Raw genomic sequence first — 23829 nt, 5'->3', positions numbered from 1 at the left:
GGAACACTTTGAAATATTTTTTTCAAACCCAAGGGCTAAGATAATTTTTTTTTAAAAAATCTGAATATGGAATATTCCAATTCCAAGATGTATCAACTCAATAGAAGAAAATTGTTAAGGTTTTAGAAAAAGAATATTGAAAACTCAAAGGGAACAAATTGACCTTAGCAAACATGACACGACTAGGTAGATTTTTTTATTGTTGCTGTTATTTTGTTGTTAGGTGCCTTCAAGTGGGATCTGACTCACAGAGATTCTATGTACAGCAGAAGAAAACACTGCCCGCTCCTGCGCCATCCTCACAGTCTTGTTATGTTTGAGCCCATTGTTGTAGCCACTATCAATCCACCTCTTGAGAGTCTTCCTCTTTTTCTCTGACACTTACTGTGCTGAAGGGGATGTCCTTCTCCAGGGACTTGTCCCTCCTGATAGCATATCCAACTTACGTGAGTCATAGTCACATCATCCTTCCTTTCTAAGGAGCATTGTGGTTGTGCTGCTTCCAAGACAGATTTTTTCATTCTTCTTTTGGTCCACGGCATATTTAATATTTTTGCCAGCACCACAGTTGAAAGGAATCAAATCTTAATTGGTCTTCCATATTCATAGTCCAGCTTTTGCAAGCATTACAGGCCACTGAAAACAATACGGCTTGGATCAAAAAAAATAAAATAAAAAAAGGATCAGGCACACTTTAGTCCTTAAAGTGACATCTTTGCTTTTTAACTCTTTAAAGAGTTTTTTTTTGCAGCAGCAGATTTGCTCAATGCAAAGTGTGTTTTGATTTCTTGACTGCTGCTTCCTTGGGTCTTCTTTGTGTACACAAGTAAAACAAAATCCTTGACAACTTCAAACTTTTCTCCGTTTTTTATGATATTGTTTAATGGTCCAGTTGTGAGCATTTTTGTTTTTTTGATGTTGGTGCATAATCCATACTGAAGGCCATAGTCTTTGATCTTCATCAGTAATTTCTTCAAGTCCTCTTCACTTTCAGCAAGCAAGGTTGTGTCATCTGCATAATGCCCAGGTTGTTAAAGAGTCTTCCTATAGTCCTGATGTTCTGTTCTTTTTCAAATAGCCCAGCTTCTAGGATTTTTTGCTAAGCATTCAGATTGAATAAGTGCGGTCAAAGGATACAATCCTGACCACACACATTTCCTGACTTCAAACCATGAAGTATTCTCTTTTTCTGTTCCAACAACTGCCTCTTGCTCTATGTCTGGTTTCCCTGTGAGCTTAATTAAGTGTTCTGGAATTTCCATTCTTTGTAATGTTATCCATAATTGGCTATGATCCACACAGTCAAATGCCTTTGCACAGACAATAAAACACATGTAAGCTTCTTTTCAGCATTCACTATTTTGTCCCAGGATCCATTTGACATAAGCAAAGATATTCCTCGTTCCACATCCTCTTCTGAATTCTGGCTTGAACTTCTGGCAGTTCCCTGTCCAGGTACTGCATCAACCGCTTTTGGATGATCTTCAGCAATATTTAACTTGCATGTGAGTGGCTCAGTGGTTAAGAGCTAAGGCTACTAATCAAAAGGTCAGCAATTTGAATCCACCAGCCACTCCTTGGAAACTCCAAGGGGAAGTTCTACTCTGTCCTATAGGGTCCCTATGTGTCAGATTTGGCTAGACAGCAATGGGTTTTGGTAATATTAATGATATTGTTCCATAATTTCCACATTCCGTTGAATCACCTTTCTTTGGACTAGGCATAAATATGGATTTCTTCCTATCTGTTTGCCAGGTAGCTGTCTTCCAAATTTCTTGGCATAGATGCGTGAGCACTTCCAGTGCTGCATCGGTTTGTTGAGCATCTCAATTGGTACTCCTTCCTTCCTGGAGCCTTCTTTTTTGCCATTGTTTTCAGCGTAGCTTAAGCTTCTTCCTTCACTACCATTGTTTCTCGATCATATGCTACCTCATGAAATGTTTGAAAGTCGACCAACTCTGTTTTGGTACAGTGTTCCTGTGTATTCTTCTATCTCTATTTGATACTTCCTGTGCTAGTCATTATTTTGCCCATAGAATCCTTCAAAATTGCAACTCGAGAACTGAATTTTTTCTTCAGTTCCTTCAGCTTGAGAAATACCAAGTGTGTTCTGCCCTTTTGATTTTCTATCTTCAGGTCTTTGCACATATCATTATAATACTTTACTTTGTCTTCTCCTGCTCCCCTTTGAAATCTTCTTTTCAGCTCTTTTACGTCATCATTTCTTCCATGCCCTTTAACTTCTCTACATTCAAGAGCAGTTTTCAGAGCCTGTTCAGACATACATTTTGCTCTTTTCTTTCTTTCCTGTCTTTTAATGGCCTCTTGATTTCTTCATGTATGAAGTCCTTGATGTCATTCCACAACTCGTCTGGTCTTTGGTCATAAGTGTTCAATAACTCAAATCTATTCCAGAGATGGAGGTTTACGGAACAAACTAGTTTCTCTTTAAACAGTTAGTACACATACTGTTTATGACATTGGTTAACAAGGCTATGACATGTCAACACTCTCTCTCTTCTCAACCTTGGGTACACTATTACCAGCTTACCTGACACCTTCTGGTTTCTCGTCCTTGCCCCAGGGCTGGTGTGTCCCTTTAGTCTTGTTTTATTTTATGGGCCTGTCCAATCTTTGGCTGAAGGGAAGACCTCAGGAGTGACTTCATTACTGAGTTGAAAGGGTGTCCGGGGGCCATACTCTCAGGGATTCTCCAGCCTCTGTCAGGCCAGCAAGTCTGGTCTTTCTTTTTGAGTTAGAATTTTGTTCTACATTTATCCCCAGCTCTATCCTGAACCGTCTATTATAATCCCTGTTAGAGCAGTCAGTGGTGCTAGCCAGGCAACGTCTAGTTGTATGGAACTTAGTCTGGTAGAGGCTGTTGTAGATGTGGTTATCTTAACCTTGTATCTTGAGTTTCATTCTTCTTTGTTCCACAAGGAGTGAGACCAGTGGAGTATCCTAGAGGGCCGCTTACAGTCTTTCAAGACCCCAGGCACTACTCACCAATGTAGAATGTAGAACATTTTCTTTTTAAATTATATTATGCCAATTAAGCTGGATGTTCCCTGAGACCATAGTCCCTACAGCCCTCAGGCCAGCAATTCAGTCCCTTAAGGAGTTTGGATGTGTCTATGGAGCTTCCATGTCCTTGCCTTGTACAAGTTGTGCTGGGTTCCCCAGTATTATGTAGTGCCTTACCCTTTGCCAAAGTTACCTCTTCTCTATTGTGTATTTAGTGTTTTCGGTCTCCACCCTTCCCCTCCCTTGTAAACATAAAAGGTTATTTTTTTTATGTGTGTAAAAGTTTTCATAGTAATGGTCTCATACAGTATTTGCCTTTTTGTGATTGATTTATTTCACTCAGCATAATGCCCTCTAGATTCATCCATGTTATGAGATGCTTCACAGTTTCATTGGTGTTCTTTATTGTGTAATACTCCATTGTGCGTATGTACCACAGTTTGTTTATCTGTTCACCTGTTGACGGGCATCTAGGTTGTTTCCATCTTTTTACTATTGTGAACAATTCTGCAGTGAACATGGGAGTGCATGTGTCTATTTATGTGACAACATTTATTTCTCTAGAATATATTCCTAGGAATGGGGTTTCCGGATCATATGGTATTTCTGTTTCTAGCTTTCTAAGGAAGTGCCATATCATTTTCCAAAATGGTTGTATCATTTTGCATTCCCACCAGCAGTGTATAAGATTTCTGATCTTCCAGCAGCCTCTCCAATATTCGTTATTTCCTGTTTTTTTGATTCATGCAAGTAATGCCAGGGAGAGATGGTATCTCATCATCAGTTTGATTAGCATTTCTCTAATGGTTAGGGGTCTTGAGCACTTCCTCGTGTGTTTGTTGGCCATTTGAATGGCTTCTTTTGTGAAGTGTCTGTTCATTTCCTTTGCCCATTTTTTAATTAGTCTTTTTGTTGTAGGGGTGTTGGGTTTTCTTGTAGATTTTAGAGATTAGACCTTTGTCTGATTTGTAATAGCCAAAATGTTTTCCCATTCTGAGGGTTCTCATTTTACTCTGTTTGTGAAGTCTTTTGATGAGCATAAGTGTTTAGTGTTTAGAAGATCCTGGTTACCTAGCTTATTGTCTGGAGCTTCCATGTTGTTTGTTGTGGTTTGTATCCTGTTAATGCCATACAGTTGTGCCTCTAGCATTGATCCTATATTTCCTTCTATAAACTTCGTAGATTTTGGCTTTATATTTAGGTCTTCTATCCATTTTGAATTAGTTTTTGTATATGGTATTAGATGTCGGTCCTGTTTCATTTTTTTTCAGATGGACACCCTGTTTGTCCAGCACCATTTGTTAAAAAGACTGTTTTTTTTTTGTTCTCCCCATTTGATGGTCTTTGGGCCCTTGTGGAAGGTCAGGTGACCATAGGTGAATGAATTTACATCAGAGTTCTCAATTCTGTTCTACTGGTCAATGTATCTGTCATTGTACCACTACCATGCTGTTTCGACTACCACAGCTATATAGTAGGTTCTGAGGTCAGGTAGTATGAGTCCTCCTTGTTTATTCCTCTTCTTCAGTATTGCTTTACTTATCTGGGGATTCTTCCCTTTCCATATAAAGTTAACAATAAGTTTTTTCCATCTTTTAAAGAATGTTGTTGATATTTGGATTGGGATTGCATTGTATTCATAAATTGCTTTGGGTAGATTTGTCATTTTCACGATGTTGAGTCTACTTGTTCATGAGCATGGTATGTTTTTCCATTAATGTAGATCTGTCTTGGTTCTTGCATCAGTGTTTTGCAGTTTCCTTGCTATAAGTCTTTTATATCCTCTGTTAGATTTATTCCTTTTTTTTTTTTTTTTTAGGGGCTATTATACATTTTTTTTATATATATATGGTATTGTTTTCCTTATTTACTTTTCATTGTTCTCTTTATTGGTGTTTAGGAATCCAGCTGGTTTTTGTATGTTTATTTTGTATCCTGCTCCTCTGCTGAATCTTTCTATTAGTTTCAGTAGTTGTCTTGTGGAGTCTTTTGGGTTTTCTATGTATAGCATCATATTATTTGTAAATTGGGACATTTTAACTTCTTCACTACCAGTTTGGATGCCCTTTATTTCTGTTTCTTGCCTTATTGCTCTAGCTAGGTCTTCCAGCACAATGTTAAATAGGAGTGATGTTAAAAAGTGTCCTTTTCTTATTTCTGTTCTCAAGGGGAATGTTTTCATCCTCTCTCCATTAAGAATGATGTTGGCCATAGGTTTTGCATAGAGGGCCTTTATGATGTCGAGAAGTTTCCCTTCTATACCTATTAATGGAGAGTTTTTATCAGGAATGGGTTTGGGACTTTGTCGAATGTCTTTTCTGCATTGATGGAGATGATCATCTAATTTTTTTCTTTCCTTTTATGTGGTGGATTACATTGATTGATTTTCTAATGTTGAACTATCCTTGCATAACTGACATGAATCTTACTTGGTCATGGTGTATTATATGTTAATATGCTGTTGAATTCTCTTGGCTAGAACTTCATTGAGAACTTTTGCATCTACATTCACGAGAGATATTGGTCTGTAATTTTCTTTTTTGCGTGTGGTGTCTTTGCCTGGTTTTGGTGTCAGGGCTATGCTGGCTTCAAAGAATGAATTCAGAAGTATCACTTCCTTTTCTACATTCTGAAATTGTTTGAGTAGTACTCGTGTAAGCTCTTCTCTGAATGTTTGGTAGAAATCTCAAGGGAAGCCATCTGGGTCAGGGCTTTTTTGTTGGGAGTTTTTCATTACCTTTTCAGTCTCTACTCTTGTTATGGTTGTATTCAAATTTTCAACATCATTTTGTGTAAGTTTGTGCAGGTAGTGTGTTTCTAGAAATGCATCCATTTCCTCTAGGTTTCAAATATTTTAGAGTATAGTTTTTCATAATACTCTGTTATAATCCTTTTTATTTCGCTTGGTCTGTTGTAATGTCCCCCATTTCATTTTTTTATTTGGATTATTTGCATCCTGTCCGGTATTTTTTTGTCAGTTTTGCTGGTGGTTTGCAATTTTGTTGATCCTTTCAAAGAACCAACTTTTGGTTTTGTTGATTCTTTCTATTGTGTGTGTGTGTGTGTTTGTCTATTTCATTTATTTCCACTCTGATCTTTATTACTCCCTTTCTTCCGGTGGCTGTGGGGTTGTTTTGATGTTCTCTTTGTATTTGCTCAAGTTGTGTGGTTTATGTTTTGATTTTGTCCCTTTCTTCTTTTTTAATGTGTGTGTCTATTGCTATAAACTGACTTCTGAGGCCTGCCTTTGTGTCTCAAAGGTTTTGGTATAATGTGTTTTCATTCTCATTTGATTCTAGGAATTTTTTGATTTTATCTCTGATATCATCTATTACTCAAGGGTTTTAAGAAGTGCGTTATTTAGTTTCGATGTAATAGCTTTTTTTTTTCCTTGCTCCTCCCATTGTTAATTTCTACTTTGATGGTATTGTGGTCATAGAAGATACTTTGAATTATTACAGTGTTTTGGATTTTGTTGAGGGTTGCTCTGTGACTGAAGATGTAGTCTATTCTGTAGAACATTCCTTATGTGTTGGAAAAGAATGTGTACTTTGCAGCTGTTAGATGGAGTGTTCTATATATATCTATGAGCTCAAGTTGGCTGATTGTGGCCTTCAGAACTTTTGTATCTTTGTTGAGTTTCTTTCTAGATGTTCTGTCCTTTACCTAGATGAGTGTGTTGAAATTTCCTACCATTATTGTGAAACTGTCACTTTCTCTTTTCAGTGCTGTTAGAGTTTGTTGTATGAAATTTGAAGCCCTGTCATTGGGTGTGTAGATGTTTGTTACGGTTAAGTCTTCATGATGGGTCATCCCTTTAATCATTATATGGTGCCCTTCTTTGTCTTTTATGGTGGATTTTGTATTAAAGTCTATTTTATCTGAGATTAGCATTGCCACTCCTTCTTTTTGGTAGTTATTTGCTTAATATATTTTTTTTCGGTCCTTTTTTCTGCCTTTGTTTCTAAGCTGTGTCTCTAGCAGAATGGATCCTGTTTTTTAATCCATTCGGTCACTCTCTGTCTCTTTATGTGTGCATTTAGGCTATTTACATTCAGTGTAATTATTGATAGGTGTAAGTTTATTGCTGTCATTTTGTAGTGCTTTTTTTGTGGTGCTAACAGATTTTTTTTTTCCCCTCTTACTCTCCTGTGCTGAGTTCCTTTTGTTTGTGGATTTTTTTTTTTCATTTCTTTTGGTTTTGTAGATTTTGTTTTTATTGAGACTTTATGTTTTTCTTCTTCACTTTGATGAGTAGGTTTGTTAACTTTCTTTCTGTTTACCTGGAAATTGACCCTTATCTTCCCAGGTTTGAACCAGCCTATTATTACTTGGTATCGCCTTGGCTTCCTTTCTGTTTGAAAATTCTATAACTACACTGGTTATTTCCTCTTTTATTGTTCTGACGTTGTTGTCATTTACAGATTAAAGTCTCTGGTTCCCTGTTGCATTTCTTTTGGTTTTGGATAGTCCTTCAGAGTTTGTTTCCTAGGTTTGTATCTGGCTAGTACAGTTTTGCATACTAGATTCAAACTGTGGTCTGATGCTGTTTGTTTTCAGACTGAAGGATTCCTTTTAATAATTCCTTTAAGTTTTGTTCTTTTTTTACATATACCCTTAATTTCTGTTAATCTGGAAACATCCTCATTTCACCTTCATATTTGAACAAGAGTTTTGTAGGGTATTTTGTACTTGGATGGCAGTTTTTTTCTTTCAAGTTTTTATGTCATTCCATTGCCTTCTTCTCTGCAAGGTTTCTGCTGAATAATAAGCGCTTAATCTTATTGTTTCTCTTCTGTATGTGACTTTTTGTTTTTCTGTAGCTACTCTCAGGATTTTTTCTTTGTCTTTGGTTTTAGCAAGTGTCATTATGATTTGCCTTGGTGATTTTCTTTTGGGGTCTGTCCTATATGGGGTTCATTGAGCTTCTTGAATGGTCATCTTTTCATCTTTCATGATATCAGGGAAGCTTTCTGTTGGCAATTCTGCAGTGCTTCTCTCTGTGTTTTCCATTTTCTCCCCCTCTTCTGGAACTCTCATCACTTGAAAATTTTTGCTTTTGATTATATCCCAGATAATTCTCAGGGTTTCTGCATTTTTCTTCATTCTTTTTCCAGAATTTTCCTCAGAGTTGTATCCAAGTGTATGTATTCAATTTCACAGATCTTGTCTTCTATCATTTCAAACCTGCTCCTCGGCCCTTCTGTGATGCTGTCTATTTCTGAAATTTTGTTGTTTATCTTTTGAATTTCTAATTTTTGTTTTTGTATGGTTTCTAGTCGAGAATTTATTTTTGTATTTTTCCTGTATTATTTTCCTAAATTCTTCCATTTTTTTGACTGTGTTTTCCGTGCATTTGTCTGCCTTTTCCATAAATTTTTCTATTTTTCTCATTTTTGCCTGCTTTTTGCTTCGTTCTCAGATAGCTTTGAATATGAGAGATTTGAATTCCCTGTCAGCAGTTCTAGTGCCTTTTCTTCTACTGGAAAGTCATTTTATGTTTTATTTTGGACACCTACTGGTACTTTCCTGTCCTGCTTTTATATATATTTTGATATTACCTGCTGTCTTTAGGACATTCCATATTTATTTTCTTGGTTTATTGATTGTAGATCTGTTTGTTTCATCCTGCTTTTTTGTTTTATTTGGTTATGTCTGAGCAGGTGGGCTGTGCATTCTTTGTTGTTTGTTCATCTGTTGTCACCATACTTTTCACCTCCCTGTCCAATGGACAGGTCCAATCATTCTGTTACGGTGCAGCACAGCATGTCCAGCTGAAGGGGGGGGGTGACTGGGATGCATTGCTTGTGGCATGTACTATGGCCAACATGGTGGACCAGGAATCAGTGCTGGGTAGGTTCTGGTAGGCCACGTCTATGCTGGTGAGGAAAGAGAGCAGAGAGGAACAGGAGCCAAAAAGAAGCAAACAAACAAAAAAAGAGTGCAAAGTGATCTTGCTGTTGGAATGGAGAGATACAAAACTAAGAAATGGAGAGAAACAAATAGGAAAATTTGAAAATAAGAGTGAAAAAAGAAAAAAAATAACTATATAAAAATTTGGAAAAGAAAATGCCCCAGGGGTCCTAACTGTTTGGCTACAAAGACTGAAGAAGTTGCTCCCAGGCTGCACAGTATAGCCTGGCTATAGGGGGTATAGATGTCATACAACTCCAGTTATTCAGGAGACAGGGAAAGAACGTAAGTACAGAGAGATGAGAACTGAGAAATTAAGACAGACAGAAAGGAAAAAGGAGAGAAAAAAAGAAAGAAAGGAAGAATGGAAGAAAAGAAGGAAAGGAAGGAAGGGAGAGAGGGAGGGAGGGAGGGAGGGAGGGAGGGAGGGAGGGAGGGAGGGAGGGAGGGAGGGAGGGAGGAAGGAAGGAAGGAAGGAAGGAAGGAAGGAAGGAAGGAAGGAAGGAAGGAAGGAAGGAAGGAAGGAAGGAAGGAAGGAAGGAAGGAAGGAAGGAAGGAAGGAAGGAAGGAAGGAAAAAGAAATTCCCCCAGGGGCTGTGCAGATTGGGAAAGTGGCTCCTAAGCTGTAGCACAGCTAGAAGGGGCTTCCAAGCTATGAAAAGAAAAAGAAAACAAACAAAAAGAACAAAGCAAAAGCAAAACAAAGCCAAAATAAAAAATAAAATAAAAAAGCCCCAGCAATCCCACCAGCATCGCATTGCAGCAGGGGAAGTGGTTCCCAGTTAAGCAACACTTCACAGCCTTTCAAGAAGAAGCAAAGCTGAGACATGGAGCTGGGTGTCTTAGAGAAAGTACAGTGAGGTTCTGGGAGTCACAGAAGAAATGGAAAGAAAGCAACACCAGCAACAGACAGTTGGCACTCAAGGAGCAGGCAAGTGTGGGCTGGGTGAACCCAAGTCGTCTGGGACCAAAGTAGTTGCCTCCCTATCAAGAAATTGTGGCCAGTATGAAGGAGAAGAGGCCGAAGAAGGGGAGGAGAAGTGTGGGGGTTAGGAAAAATTATGTCACTGGTTACCAGGTGCTCTGTCTCCTGCTGGGAACTTCGTGAAGCCACTCTCCTATACTCCTTGTCTGCTGATTTCTGATGGGGATGGGGTGAAACCAAGCAGTAAGGACTTTGCACTTCCCAGTCAGCCGAGCCCCTGGAGCGAGCAAGGAAGCACAAAAATAGATCAGAGAGGAGAGTTTAGGGGTTGCGAAAGCATATATTGCTGGTTGCTGGGTGCTTTGTCTCCTTCTGGGAGCTCCATGAAGCTGCTTTCCATGTTCCCTGTCTGCCAGTTTCTGATAGGAGTACAAGATGGTGAAAGTGTGCTCTGTTAGTTGATAGGGAACCTCTGCAAGTATCTCTCCTCACTTTCTGTTCTCTCTCAGCTTCTTATTCATTTGATGTTTAACTGAGTTCTTTGTCTCTTCATTTGGCAGTTCAGGCTCCAGGAATGATGTTTGTCTCTGTTTTACTTAGTTTTTTGGGTCTTTGTTGTGGAGGGACAATGTGGTGCTTTTGTCTATGGCTCCATGTTGGCCAAAAGTCCAAAATATTCTTTTTGATGATGAATGCAGTGCCATTCGTCTTCAATTAGTCATTCTGGCATAGTAGACCATAAATAAGACCATCTTCATTGAAATGTCCCATACCAGACCATTTCAGCTTACTAATGGCTAAGATTATTATGCATTCCATTTCATTTTTGATGATTTCTAATTTTCCTAGATTCATACTTCATACATTCCATGTTTCTATCATTAATGGATAATTGCAACTTTCTTCTCATTGTGAGTTGTGCCACATCAGCAAATGAAAGCCCTAAAAGCTTGAATCGTTCCATATCATTAAGGTCTACTCTACCTTGAGGTAGCAGCTCTTCTCCAGTCATATTTTCAGTGGCCTCAAGCCTGAGGGCTCATTTTGTGGCATTATATCAGACACTGTTTTGCTGCTATTCATAAGGTTTTCACAGGGTAATTTTTTTTTGTTTTTGGAAGTAGACCACTAAAAAAAGGTCCTTCTAAAACTGCCTTAGTCTGGAAGTTCAGCTGAAACTTGTCCACTAAGGGTGACCCTACTGGTATTTGAGTCCCTGTAGCATAGCTTTCTGCCTCAGAGCAACACGAATGCCACTAAATTACCACAAACTGACAGACACATGGAGAATTTTTTTTTGATTAACTGATGAAATATTTTCAGAATGTTTGGCTGTTAAGAGTTAATGCTGAACAAACATTGCGGCTTGTCAAATTTTGGATTCCTTACCATTTTCCTCCTCCCTTCTAATCATAGTGGCTTCTGCCAGGGACTGTTGCTGAACTAGGGCAGACACTCCACAAAAAGGCCAATCATTTAAATTTAGTCTACTATACTCAATTATAGGAAACTCTGGTGGCATAGTGGTTAAGTGTTATGGCTGCTAACGAAAATATCGGCAGTTCAAATCCATCAGGTGCTTATTGGAAACTCTTTGAGGCAGTTCTACTCTGACCTATAGGGTCACTATGAGTTGGAATGGGCTCGGCATCAACACGTTTGTTTTTTTGGTTTTACTCAATTATATGAGCAAGCTTATTCAAATTTCCTCTCTAGAATTCTGACTAGGTAACTTGATAGGTTGGAAGGAACAGGGGAAAGCTTGTAGAATGCATGGAAGGACATCCTTTGTCTTGAAAACTAAAGGCACGTGTGAGCACACATTTTAAGGAAACAGAGAACATAAAGTTAGTAAAAAAAAAAGATAGTAAAGAGCAACAAAAGTAAGAGAAAAAAGGGAAATCATGTGAAAACTCACAGAACACGAGAGATAACACGCTAGTACTACCAAAATCCTGAGGGAATTTCTAGTTTCCCTGAAGTCCTTGAGGACTCTTATGATTAACATGATTTTACAAAATAAAATGATCAGCGTACTCTTTTTAATCACTAAATAGGTCTGACCGTATCCTAGTACCTGATTTATTATATCCAAAATACCAATTGTAATTTTATAATGACATGCAAGAAGTAAAAGAACTATTCTTTCATGGTGATAAGCACATAGGAGATGAACATTTACTAGAGATGAACATTTACTAGAAAATGAGTAGAGAACTATATAATAAGTTATTGTGGTTGTTAGGTACCGTCGAGTCAGTTTGGACTCATAGTGACCCTATGTACAACAGAATGAAACATTATCTGGTCCAGTTCCATAATCACAATTGATGCAATGCTTGAGCCCATTGTTGCAGCCATTGCATCAATCCATCTCGTGGAGGGTCTTCCTCTCTTTTGTTGACCTTCTACTTTACCAAGCATGACGTCCTTTTCCAGGGACTGGTCTTTCTTGTTAACAGGTTCAAAATATATGAGGTGGAGTCTCACCATCCTTGTCTTTAAGGAGCATTCTGCTGTACTTCTTACAAGACACAATTGTGTGTTCTTTTGGCAGTGCATGGTATATTCAATATTCTTCACCAACACCATAATTCAAAAGCATCAATTCTCCAAACTTCCTTATTCATTGTCCAACTTTCACATGCATATGAGGTGAATGAAAGCACTGAAGCTTGGGCCAGGCAAACCTTGGACCTTAAAGTGACTTTTTTGCTTTTTAACACTTTAAAGAAGTCTTTTGCAGCAGATTTGCACAATACCATATGTCTGTTGATTTCCTGACTTCTGCTTCCCTGGGTGTTGATTGTGAATCCAAGTAGTGAAATCCTGGACAACTTCAATGTTTTCTCTGTATATAATGATGTTGTTCATTGGTCCAGTTGTGAGGATTGCTGTTTTTTTTTTTTTTATGTTGAGATATAATCCATAATGAATCTGTATTTCTCGATCTTCATTAGTAAGTACTTCAAGTCCTTTTCACTTTCAGCAAGCAAGGCTGCATCATCTGTATAACACAGGTTGTTATCTGATGCCCCTTTCTTCTTCATGTAGTCCACCTTCTCAGGTTATTTGCTCAACATACAGATTGAATAAGTATGGTCAAATGATACAACCTGATAAACACCTTTCCTGATATTAAAACATGCAGTATCCCCTTTTTCTGTTCGAACAACTGCTTCTTATTCTTTGTAGAGGTTCCACATGAGCACAATTAAGTGTTCTGGAATTCCCATTCTTCAGGACGTTATTCATAATTTCTTATGATACACACAGTTGAGTGCCTTTGCATAGTCAGTAAAACACAGGCCAACATAGCTCATCTTACTGCACTATACTGGACAATGTTTCACTACTATTTATAGGGTTTTCACTGGCTAACTTTTTTTCAGAAGTAGATTGCCAGGTCCTTCTTCCTAGTTTGTCTTAGCCTGGAAGCTCAGCTGAAAATTTTCCACTGTGGTGACTGTGGCAGTTAAGGTTGCGTGTTATTGAATAATGGTTGCATAGCTTCTAGCCTCAAAGCAACATGCAAGCCCCCGCATATGACAAACTGACAGACATGCAAGGGACGCAATAAGTGGTAGGCCTAAACACAACATTAGTGTGCTTGGGATGAAAGGTGTGGTGACAACATTTGGGAACCTTATCAAAAAATAAAAGCACATCCATTGCTGTTGAGTCGATTTCTATTCATAGCGACCCTATAGGACAGAGTAGAACTGCTCTACAGGGTTTCCAAGGCTTTGATTTTTATGAAAGCAGACTGACACAACTTTCTCCTGTCTGTGATGTGGCCTGTGGTTTTGATCCAATGACCTTTTAGTTAGCAGTTGAGCACTATGGTATAGGCCACATATTTTCTCCTGAAAAAAAAAAAAAGGTAAAAACCTCCCCCTTGACCCCCCACCCCGAGATCTGCATATGGTAGAGGTGGATTAGTGAGGTAGTATGTGCCTTCAGCTGGAATTCTGGGAGCAGAGAGAGGAAGGACCCCACAGCTCATTATGTAGACTTTCACTTAATCCTTGTATATGAAGCTGCACACTTCCTAATTTTCCCCCACAGTTATATCAGAAATTTTCTAGCTCAATTCCTATCTACTATTGATTATCGAAAAAAGAAAAAATGTTACCCTTGAGTCCATTCTGATTCTTGGTGACCCCATATGTTCCAGAGTAGAATTGTTTTCCATTGGGTTTCAATGGCTGTGATCTTTTGGAAGTAGATTCCCAGGCTTTTCTTCCAAGGCTCCTGAGGATGCATTCAAACCTCTGATCTTTTGCGTAATAGCCAAGCACTTAACTGTTTGCACCACCCAGGAACTCCACCTATGGCTATAAAAAAAAAAAATGACTATTTCTTCACGGGAGAAACAAGAAACTATTCAGAGTGATTTTTTTTTTTTACAAAAGGACTAGAAAGAGATTAGATTTTTTTCATTTTGTACATTTTTGAAATATTTGGATTTTCAAAACTTGTGCATGCATTACTTCATATTTTCATGTCAACAGAGTCATCTAGATGGTAAAATTATGTACTCTGTTTTCATCTTTTTATGCCTTTGTGTTATAGAAAAGTAAACCGTAAGTTCATACTTTAAAAAAAGAACAGTATTTTCTGTTAAACAAGGTGAGCTATCCATAAAAATTTATTTCCTCTCTCTTCTAAATTTTCAGTGAAATAAAAGTAAAAAAAAAAAAAAATACATATTTGCCTACCAAAAAAAAAAAAAAAAGCTAGACAAAACAGGAAATACCAGTTGCTGAAAGACTGTCACATGCTTCAAAGCATAATGGTAGGTAACTGACTTAGCAGAATGGAGGAATTTACAACTACGGGATAGTGAAAAAAACAAGTTAATTCACTTAGAAAGCTCTGGAGATGTTACAAACTTGAAGCATCAAGTTTCACTGAATGCAGGGGTGAAACTTACACTGGATTATGGGAGGAATATTTTATTTTCCAGACTATATAGGTGGTCCCAGAGCTATGAACACTGAACTTACATACAATCAGTACTTATGAACCAACCTCTGTAAAGCCTATTATATTAAAAATTTGAGATACATAAAATGCTTCACAATAACATGTGGGCACTATTGTGCTATGAATATCAAAACGTTCTTATTATTAATGTATGATTCTGTTGAAGATGTTTTAGGGTGCCTGGAAGAGTTTCTTTTTTTTTTTATGCTTTGAAAAGTATACTATACACTATATAATAAGACAAACATTTGAATAACTGATGTTAGATACAAACTGTACCTAACTGAGCTGACTTATTTACAAATTTGACTTAAAGACAGATTTAGGAATGGAACATGTTTGCAATCCTGGGACTGCCTGTATTCCATACAGCCAGGAGACATCCCTTTTACCCATGATGGACAGGTTTCAGCAAAGCTCATAGACTAAGAGTAGGCAGAAAGGTGATCAATTTCTGAAAATAAGCCAAAGAATTCCTTATGGATTACAACAGGGTATTGTCTGACTCGCATGCTTTGGACATATCATCGGGAGGGTTCAATTACCGGAAAAGAACATCATGTCTGGTGAAGTAGAGGGCCAGCAAGGATGAGGAAGACCCTTGGTGAGATGGATTGGCACAATAATCATAACAATGGACTCGAACATGCTTGTAATTGTGAGGATGATGCAGGACTGGGCAATAATTTGTTCTGTTGTATATAAGGTATCCATGAGAAGAGTGAATTCCACAGTAGATATTTACCTGTCTCTACTGTCTTCTGTCAGGTTGGCTGCTTATGGGTGATGGGATACATGAAAATATCTACAAAGACTGAGATCACAAAACAATCTCACACCTCTGTGGCTCACAAATAGGTGTTATGTTCTAGGCAAAGTTTATGGGATACAATGTCAATGGAAGACTTAGTCTATAAGGCTTAAACACAGTTGGAGGCACAGTGAAGACAGAAGGCACAATCTAGATCTAAAATATTTATTATTTCAATGTGTATCTGAAGAAATAATAACTGCCATTAAGTATCTATAATTAAGGTTACAGACAAAATTAGGGTTACTAATCACCTAGCTTTCGAAAAGGATATTATCCTGTATTAACCAGGTAAAATGAATGTAATCATAAGTATCCTTAAAGGTGGAAGAGAGAGGCAGAAGAGAAAGGGGGCTGTAGTAATGGGCGAATACTCAAATACATGCAATGTGGCTGATTTTGAAGATTTAGGAAGGGGGTCATGAGCCTACAAATGTAGGTGACCTCTAGAATCAGGAAAAGCCTAGAGCCTCCAAAAGAAACACAACCATACTGACACCTTGATTTTAGCTCAGTGAGACCTACGTCAGACTTCCAACCTAGAGGACTTAAGATAATAAATTTGTGTTGTTATAAACCACTACATTTGTGGCAATATGTTACAGCAGAGGTAGCTAACTAGTACAAGATCTTAAAACATGTATTTAAAGAGTCAATTCCAGATGTCCTTGGCAGGACACCAAATCTCAAATTATTGGTGAGTGCCGTCATGTCAAAAATTCTTCAATTTCCACACTTATACTTTGTCCCCATATGCTAACACTTCCAAGATAAACTCCCATAGTAGAGCATCTCTTCATTTCTCACCATGTATGTTAGCTAGGTACTGCAATTCCCCATGTATATTTCGGGATCATGTCTAAGAACAAAGATTGTACTTTATTGCTTTGGCTTTCCTGAGAACTGCCCTTGGTTAATTTGTGGGAGTAACGAGATATAGGGGGAAGCTCTGGTGAGAAAAAATATCATTGTATGACAACTGCTTCAGATAAGGTAATTGCATGGGATCAAGACAAAGGAAGACTATTCCTTTGCATAGGGTAGGCAACCAAGAAGATGCAGAATAATTTTTGGGTTCATGGTTATTACTTTTCCCTACAAACTTTTAGCTCTCAGTGTCCTTTTCTTTCTCTATCAGGACACTGTATCCAACAAAGGAAACTTGTTGCTGCTGCATCTTCAGTATTCTTTGCACTTCTGCCATGTTTATTATAAAATTTTGACTCTGATCTAGAGCACAATTTTTGCCTGCAAGAGACTTGGTGGCAGTGGTAGCAGGGGTTTATACAAAAAGCATGTCCAGCAGACATAATAGATGGACTATTTCTGAGGAGACACCTACATTGGATTAAATGCACAGTCCCTTTTTATCTTTTCCTTGCCTTGAAATACAAGGAGACATCAGCTAAAAGTCAGCCAACTCGAAACTACTACTATGCAAAACTATTAATAGCAGAATCAAACTGTAGCTTCTGTAATCAGTGGTAAACTACTTGGGATAGATTTTACCTTGAAGTTCACAGAAACTAAAAATTTAAAAAAGTGATGTATATATGTCATTATAGTTCATTGTAGAATCCATAGTTCCATATTTACACAGAAAAATAGAAATGCATTTTCTCAAGCTAAAGAAATGTCAAAGCTCTTAGTACATAAAACTGATACAAATTTAGTAATTTTAATACAATTTACTACAAAAAATCAATACAGAATTGTCAAATAAGCAAAAATTTCTGTATGGACAAAAATATAAATAAGAAATCAAATTGAAATTAGATTTTTAATGATTATGTAACTAGAGGCTGTGGTGTCAGATGGATAGTGACAAAGTTGGTATACATTCCCACTACAGAAATGTACATTTCATATACATGTTTCAATACTCTCTACTCAAGTTATTCTGTTCTTTGGATTGTATTGAAAACTCACTAAAATTCTCTATCTGTAAAATAACAAATTTCTGTTTCAAAGCCCAAAATTCATCCTCTCGATTATAACATTCAGTTTTGAAAAGAGAAATTCTACCAGGATAGGAAATTAAGCATATAGAGGGCTAACTGTAATCATAGGAAAACAAACTAACAAAAAATCTATTGTCTTTAAGTTGATACCCACTCATGGCAACCTCATTTGTTACTGAGGAGAACATTTCCATTGGGTTTTTTGGTTGTAATCTTTATGGAAATGATTCATCAGGCCTTTCTTCCATAGTGCTACTGAGTGGATTCGAATGTAAATCTTTACAACAATAGTGGAGTGACATCAGAAATCAACATGAAGAAGGACAGGAAAAATACCAGATCAAAACCACAAGTGGTTCTAGTTATCCAAGAGAGGCAGAGAGACAGTAGTAAAAAATCTAAACTAACTGGTCTGGCATATCTGTTTGTACCTGCTTCTGTCTCAACACTAACAAGCGTATGTGTTCATTTTACCCAGTTTCCTGAAGAAATTTTACCCAGTTTCCTGAAGAAAGTAGCACTTATTCCCCTAGATGAGAATCTATGAAATTCACAATAAGATGGTTATATGCTTTGTTGAATTTTGCTCAATGTAAACTATGAAGAAGGATTTGAAATTTCCATTTATCTTTTTTTTTTTTTTCAGTCTTCTGAGATCAGTTTCTTGCTCCATAGCTTCTTCATGGCATTTTTCACCTCAGCATTTCTCAACGTATAAATCAGAGGGTTAAGCAAAGGTGTTCCAATTGTATAAAACACAGTTATCATCTTATCCATGGGGAAGGTGGTTGCGGGGCGTGTGTATATAAATATACAGGGAACAAAGAACAAGATGACTACGGTGACATGGGAGATGCAAGTAGAAAGGGCTTTTCTCCTCCCTTCAGCACTGTGGTTTCTCAGAGAATGCAAGATGATAACATAGGAGAACATCAGCACCACAAAACTCATTATGCAAAGGGCCCCACTATTGGACACTAGTAGCAAGTTGGTCACATAGGTGTCTGTACAGGCAAGTTTCAACAAGGGCTGCAAGTCACATAAATAGTGATCAATCACATTGGGACCACAGAAAGGTAAACGCAAGGTCAGAAAAATCTGAACTGAAGAATGCACACCGGACGCTACCCAGGCTAGAGCTACCAACACACTGCAGACCCGCCGGCTCATGATGCTCATGTAGTGCAGGGGTTTACAGATGGCCACACAGCGGTCAACGGCCATCAGCATAAGGATCAAGACTTCCAGGCAGCCAAATAAATGAAAGGAAAAGATTTGGATTATGCAGTCACTGAAAGAGATAGTGATGGTCTTCCGAAGGGCGTCCACAATCACTCTAGGGGCTATGGCAGTACAGGAGCAGGTGTCAGATAACGATAAGTAGAAGAGGAAAAAGTACATTGGACTCCCAATTGCCCGACTGGTCTTGATGGTGACAATAATCAGCTAGTTACCCAACAATGTCCCTAAGTAGGAAAGCAAGAAAAAGACAAACAGTATTTTCTTTTTAACAGGATCTTGTGTCAGCCCAAGCAGAATGAACTCAGTCACATTATTATTCAGCAGCACGATTTTGTGAATGAGGAGAAGGTAGAAGTATGAAATGGTTTATCTGAAAAAAAAAAAAAATACAGGAATTAATGTATGGTGCTATGCAACAGTGTGAAATATTTAATGCAAATTAATTTGTGGTGTTATGTGATGTTATGGGATATTTTGATTGAAAAAAAAATCTCTCATCAGGGACATTTCTAGCTATTGTGTCTTAATGAGTCGCTTCACCTCTTTGACCCTCATTTTTAATGATCTTCTCATAGGATGTTTTTAAATCACAGAAAAGCTTGTGAAGGATACTTTCCTAAATCACTCTTATATGCAACTCTTGTTAACTTCAACATGTTTTTGCTCTTATTAATTTGATTTATTTGATATGGAAAAAATCAGGATATACGATTCCAATGTATTTACTTAATTTTTCTCACATTCAATAGACCTTGGGGCCCATGTTTTGCATGGTCGGTTTATCAGACAGTATTTAGAATATATGTGTCTTCCCTTTTGAATTTAATGTTATAAATGTAAAAACACACACTATTCATGTCCACATAAGAAATATCTTGTTTCCACATACATTTATGTATTGCATACTAGTGATACATACTTATATAAATGTATATTACCTAAAATGTACATATAAACAAACAAACAAAACATTGCCACCAAGTCAATCCTCCTCACAGAGACCATGTGTCTTACAGAGCAGAACTGCTCCACAGGGTTTTTTTTTAATGTAATTTTTGCAGAAACAGATCACCAGGACTTTCTTCCATGGTGGTGGTGAGTGAGTTTGAATCGTGAAACTTTAGGTTACCAGTTGATTGCAAATAGTTTATACCACTAAGGGACCAATAAATGCATGACCCAGTCATTTACTGAACACTCAATTCAAGATATTTCAGCTTGAAAAAGGGAGCAAGAAACACCTATTTACCTCACTGCTGTGCAGTCTGTTCTGACCATAGCAACCCTATAAACGGCACCTTCTAAATAATCTATTTTTACCTCAAACACCTTAATGATGTTTAGTACTTGACATATGCAATAAACATAAATGAATATTCTTTGAAAATTTATAATAAGATATCTAGGTGCCCTGGTGATACAAGGTTAAAACACTCCACTGCTAACAACCAGAATGCTCCTTAGAAGCAAGGATGGCGAGGCTGCATCTTACATACTTTGGGGATGTTGTCAGGAGGGATCAGAACCGACTCGACAGCATACAACTACAACAATCAACACCACACAATTTTACAAAAGAGCAAAGCATTTGAATAAGCAATACACACAAGAACATTATGACTGGCATTTGAGCATATATAAAAATACTCAGCCTTATTAAAAGCAGGGAAATGCCAATTAAACAACACTGAAATACTTGTAAGTTTTGTAAAAACCAGACCATATCAAATTCTGGTGATGATTTAGGAAATCAGCATGAGATCTAGTGAAATATTCCCAGAAAGCATTCAAAAAGATATACTTTGCAGTCTTGCTAAAAATTGGGGTAACTAGAAATGATTTAAATACCTAACAGTAAGAGTATGTAGGTAATGTGAAATATGGCTTTACTATTGAAAATTAGGCAGAAGTTTAAATATTGGAGCTACGTGAACATCTAACATGGATAAATCACTGAGATATATTGATGACTTTAAAAATTAATAAACTGCACAAAAATTATTACAGTATGATAACTTGCATGTTGGAAAAAAAACTATATAGAAGGCTGTATAGATTCTATGTGTACCTGTGTGCTTATAAATGCATTGAGAAAGATGTGGAAAGAAATCTTCACCTCTGGGGAAGAAAGGGTATAATGGACAAAGGGAATTTTAGTGTTATAAATATTGTGATTCCTCTATTAGGAAATTATATTACAATATTACTTCTGTAATTAAAATTAAATAAAAGGTCACTTATTTTAATATGGTTCAAGGACAATGCATTATATGGCAAATGAAATTGCACAAAATAAAACAGAAACCACGATCCAGTATTAGAATTCAGTCAACTTTTACATAACTTGTTCTTTCTTAGTTATCGTATTGTTTCCGCTCTTTCTTTAGTAAATGTATATACAGATGCTATTCTCTACCCATTATATTCCATGAGCTTTCACTTTTTAAATTTCAGGTTCATTTATACACTGTAAATATAACTAGTCAGATGCATTTCTGTGCCCTATTCCTCTACAGGAAGATATTCGAGATAAAGAAACCAGTACCTCCTTCTGTTGTGCATAGGGTGGTTATGAGCAGGAACAGGCTGCACAGCACCTAACAGCAACCACAACCACATAGGTAGGTAGGCAGGTAGGTAGGTAGGCAGGTAGGTAGGTACTATTATGATCACTCTTCAGGCATCTATTTCCTCATCCATAAATGAGTAAGTACAGTCTTCATGAAATCTTCCAGCCACTAAGAATTAATTTTTATTTATCAAGTGCTTTACTAAATCAATTATTACTTAATCAAAATTATCAATTAATATCTTCATCATTCCCTTGCTATTTTTTATTCTAGTTATTGATTTTTTTATTAACTTTTATTGAACTTCAAGTGAACATTTACAAATCAAGTCAGACTGTCACCTGTAAGTTTATATACACCTTACTCCGTACTCCCACTTGCTCTCCCCCTAATGAGTCAGTCCTTCCAGTCTCTCCTTTCGTGACAATTTTGCCAGCTTCCAACTCTCTCTATCCTCCCATCCCCCCTCCAGACAGAAGATGCCAAAACAGTCTCAAGTGACCACTTGATATAATTAGCTCACTCTTCATCAGCATCTCTCTCCAACCCATTGACCACTCCCTTCCATGTCTGATGAGTTGTCTTCGGGGATGGTTCCTGTCCTGGGCCAACAGAAGGTTTGGGGACCATGACCGCCGGGATTCCTCTAGTCTCAGTCAGACCATTAAGTCTGGTCTTTTTATGCAAATTTGGGGTCTGCATCCCACTGATCTCCTGCTTTCTCAGGGGATCTCTATTGTGCTCCCTGTCAGGGCAGTCGTCGATTGTGGCCGGGCACCAACTGGTTCTTCTGGTCTCAGGATGATGTAGGTCTCTGGTTCATATGGCCCTTTCTGTCTCTTGGGCTCTTAGTTGTCGTGTGACCTTGGTGTTCTTCATTCTCCTTTGCTCCAGGTGGGTTGAGACCAATTGATGCATCTTAGATGGCCGCTTGTTAGCATTTAAGACCCCAGATGCCACATTTCAAAGTGGGATGCAGAATGTTTTCATAATAGAATTATTTTGCAAATTGATTTAGAAGTCCCCTTAAACCATGGTTCCCAAACCCCCGCCCTTGCTCCGCTGACTTTTGAAGCATTCATTTTATCCCGGAAACTTCTTTGCTTTTGGTCCAGTCCAATTGAGCTGACCTTCCATGTATTGAGTATTGTCCTTCCCTTCACCCAAAGCAGTTCTTATCTACTAATTAATCAGTAAAAAACCCTCTCCCACCCTCCCTCCCTCCCCCCCTCGTAACCACAAAAGTATGTGTTCTTCTCAGTTTATACTATTTCTCAAGATCTTATAATAGTGGTATTATACAATATTTGTCCTTTTGCCTCTGACTCATTTCGCTCAGCATGCCTTCCAGGTTGCTCCATGTTATGAAATGTTTCAGAGATTCGTCACTGTTCTTTATCGATGCATAGTATTCCATTGTGCGAATATACCACAATTTATTTACCCATTCATCCATTGATGCACACCTTGGTTGCTTCCAGCTTTTTGCTATTGTAAACAGAGCTGCAATAAACATGGGTGTGCATATATCTGTTTGTGTGAAGGCTCTTATTTCTCTAGGGTATATTCTGAGGAGTGGGATTTCTGGGTTGTATGGTAGTTCTATTTCTAACTGTTTAAGATAATGCCAGACAGATTTCCAGAGTGGTTGTACCATTTGACATTCCCAACAGCAGTGTACAAGAGTTTCAATCTCTCTGCAGCCTCTCCAACATTTATTATTTTGTGTTTTTTGGATTAATGCCAGCCTTGTTGGAGTGAGATGGAATCTCATCGTAGTTTTAATTTGCATTTCTCTAATGGCTAACGATCGAGAGCATTTTCTCATGTATCTGTTAGCTGCCTGGATATCTTTTTTATCTTCTTTAGTGAAGTGTGTGTTCATATCCTTTGCCCACTTCTTGATTGGGTTGTTTGTCTTTTTGTGGTTGAGTTTTGACAGAATCATATAGATTTTAGAGATCAGGCACTGGTCAGAGATGTCATAGCTGAAAATTCTTTCCCAGTCTGTAGGTGGTCTTTTTACTCTTTTGGTGATGTCTTCAGATGAGCATAGGTGTTTGATTTTTAGGAGCTCCCAGTTACCTGGTTTCCCTTCGTCATTTTTGGTAATGTTTTGTATTCTGTTTATGCCTTGTATTAGGGCTCCTAAGGTTGTCCCTATTTTTTCTTCCATGATCTTTATTGTTTTAGTCTTTATGTTTAGGTCTTTGATCCACTTGGAGTTAGTTTTTGTGCATGGTGTGAGGTATGGGTCCTGTTTCATTCTTTTGCAAATGGATATCCAGGTATGCCAGCACCATTTGTTAAAAAGACTATCTTGTCCCCATTTAACTGACTCTGAGCCTTTGTCAAATATCAGCTGCTCATATGTGGATGGATTTATATCTGGGT

The 23829-nt window shown here is 37.7% G+C and overlaps 1 pseudogene; it reads right to left on the bottom strand.

The window, feature by feature from the left end:
• Positions 1–18265: 18265 nt before the first annotated feature.
• LOC126063697 (olfactory receptor 4C16-like) lies at positions 18266–19213 on the bottom strand (annotated as a pseudogene).
• Between the last annotated feature and the right edge of the window lie 4616 nt (positions 19214–23829).

This window comes from Elephas maximus, chromosome 20 (assembly GCF_024166365.1).
Source record: "Elephas maximus indicus isolate mEleMax1 chromosome 20, mEleMax1 primary haplotype, whole genome shotgun sequence".
In the NCBI taxonomy this organism is placed as follows: Eukaryota; Metazoa; Chordata; class Mammalia; order Proboscidea; family Elephantidae; genus Elephas; species Elephas maximus.
Note: the sequence above shows the minus strand (reverse complement) of the source record. Positions and strands in the feature narration are given on the sequence as shown.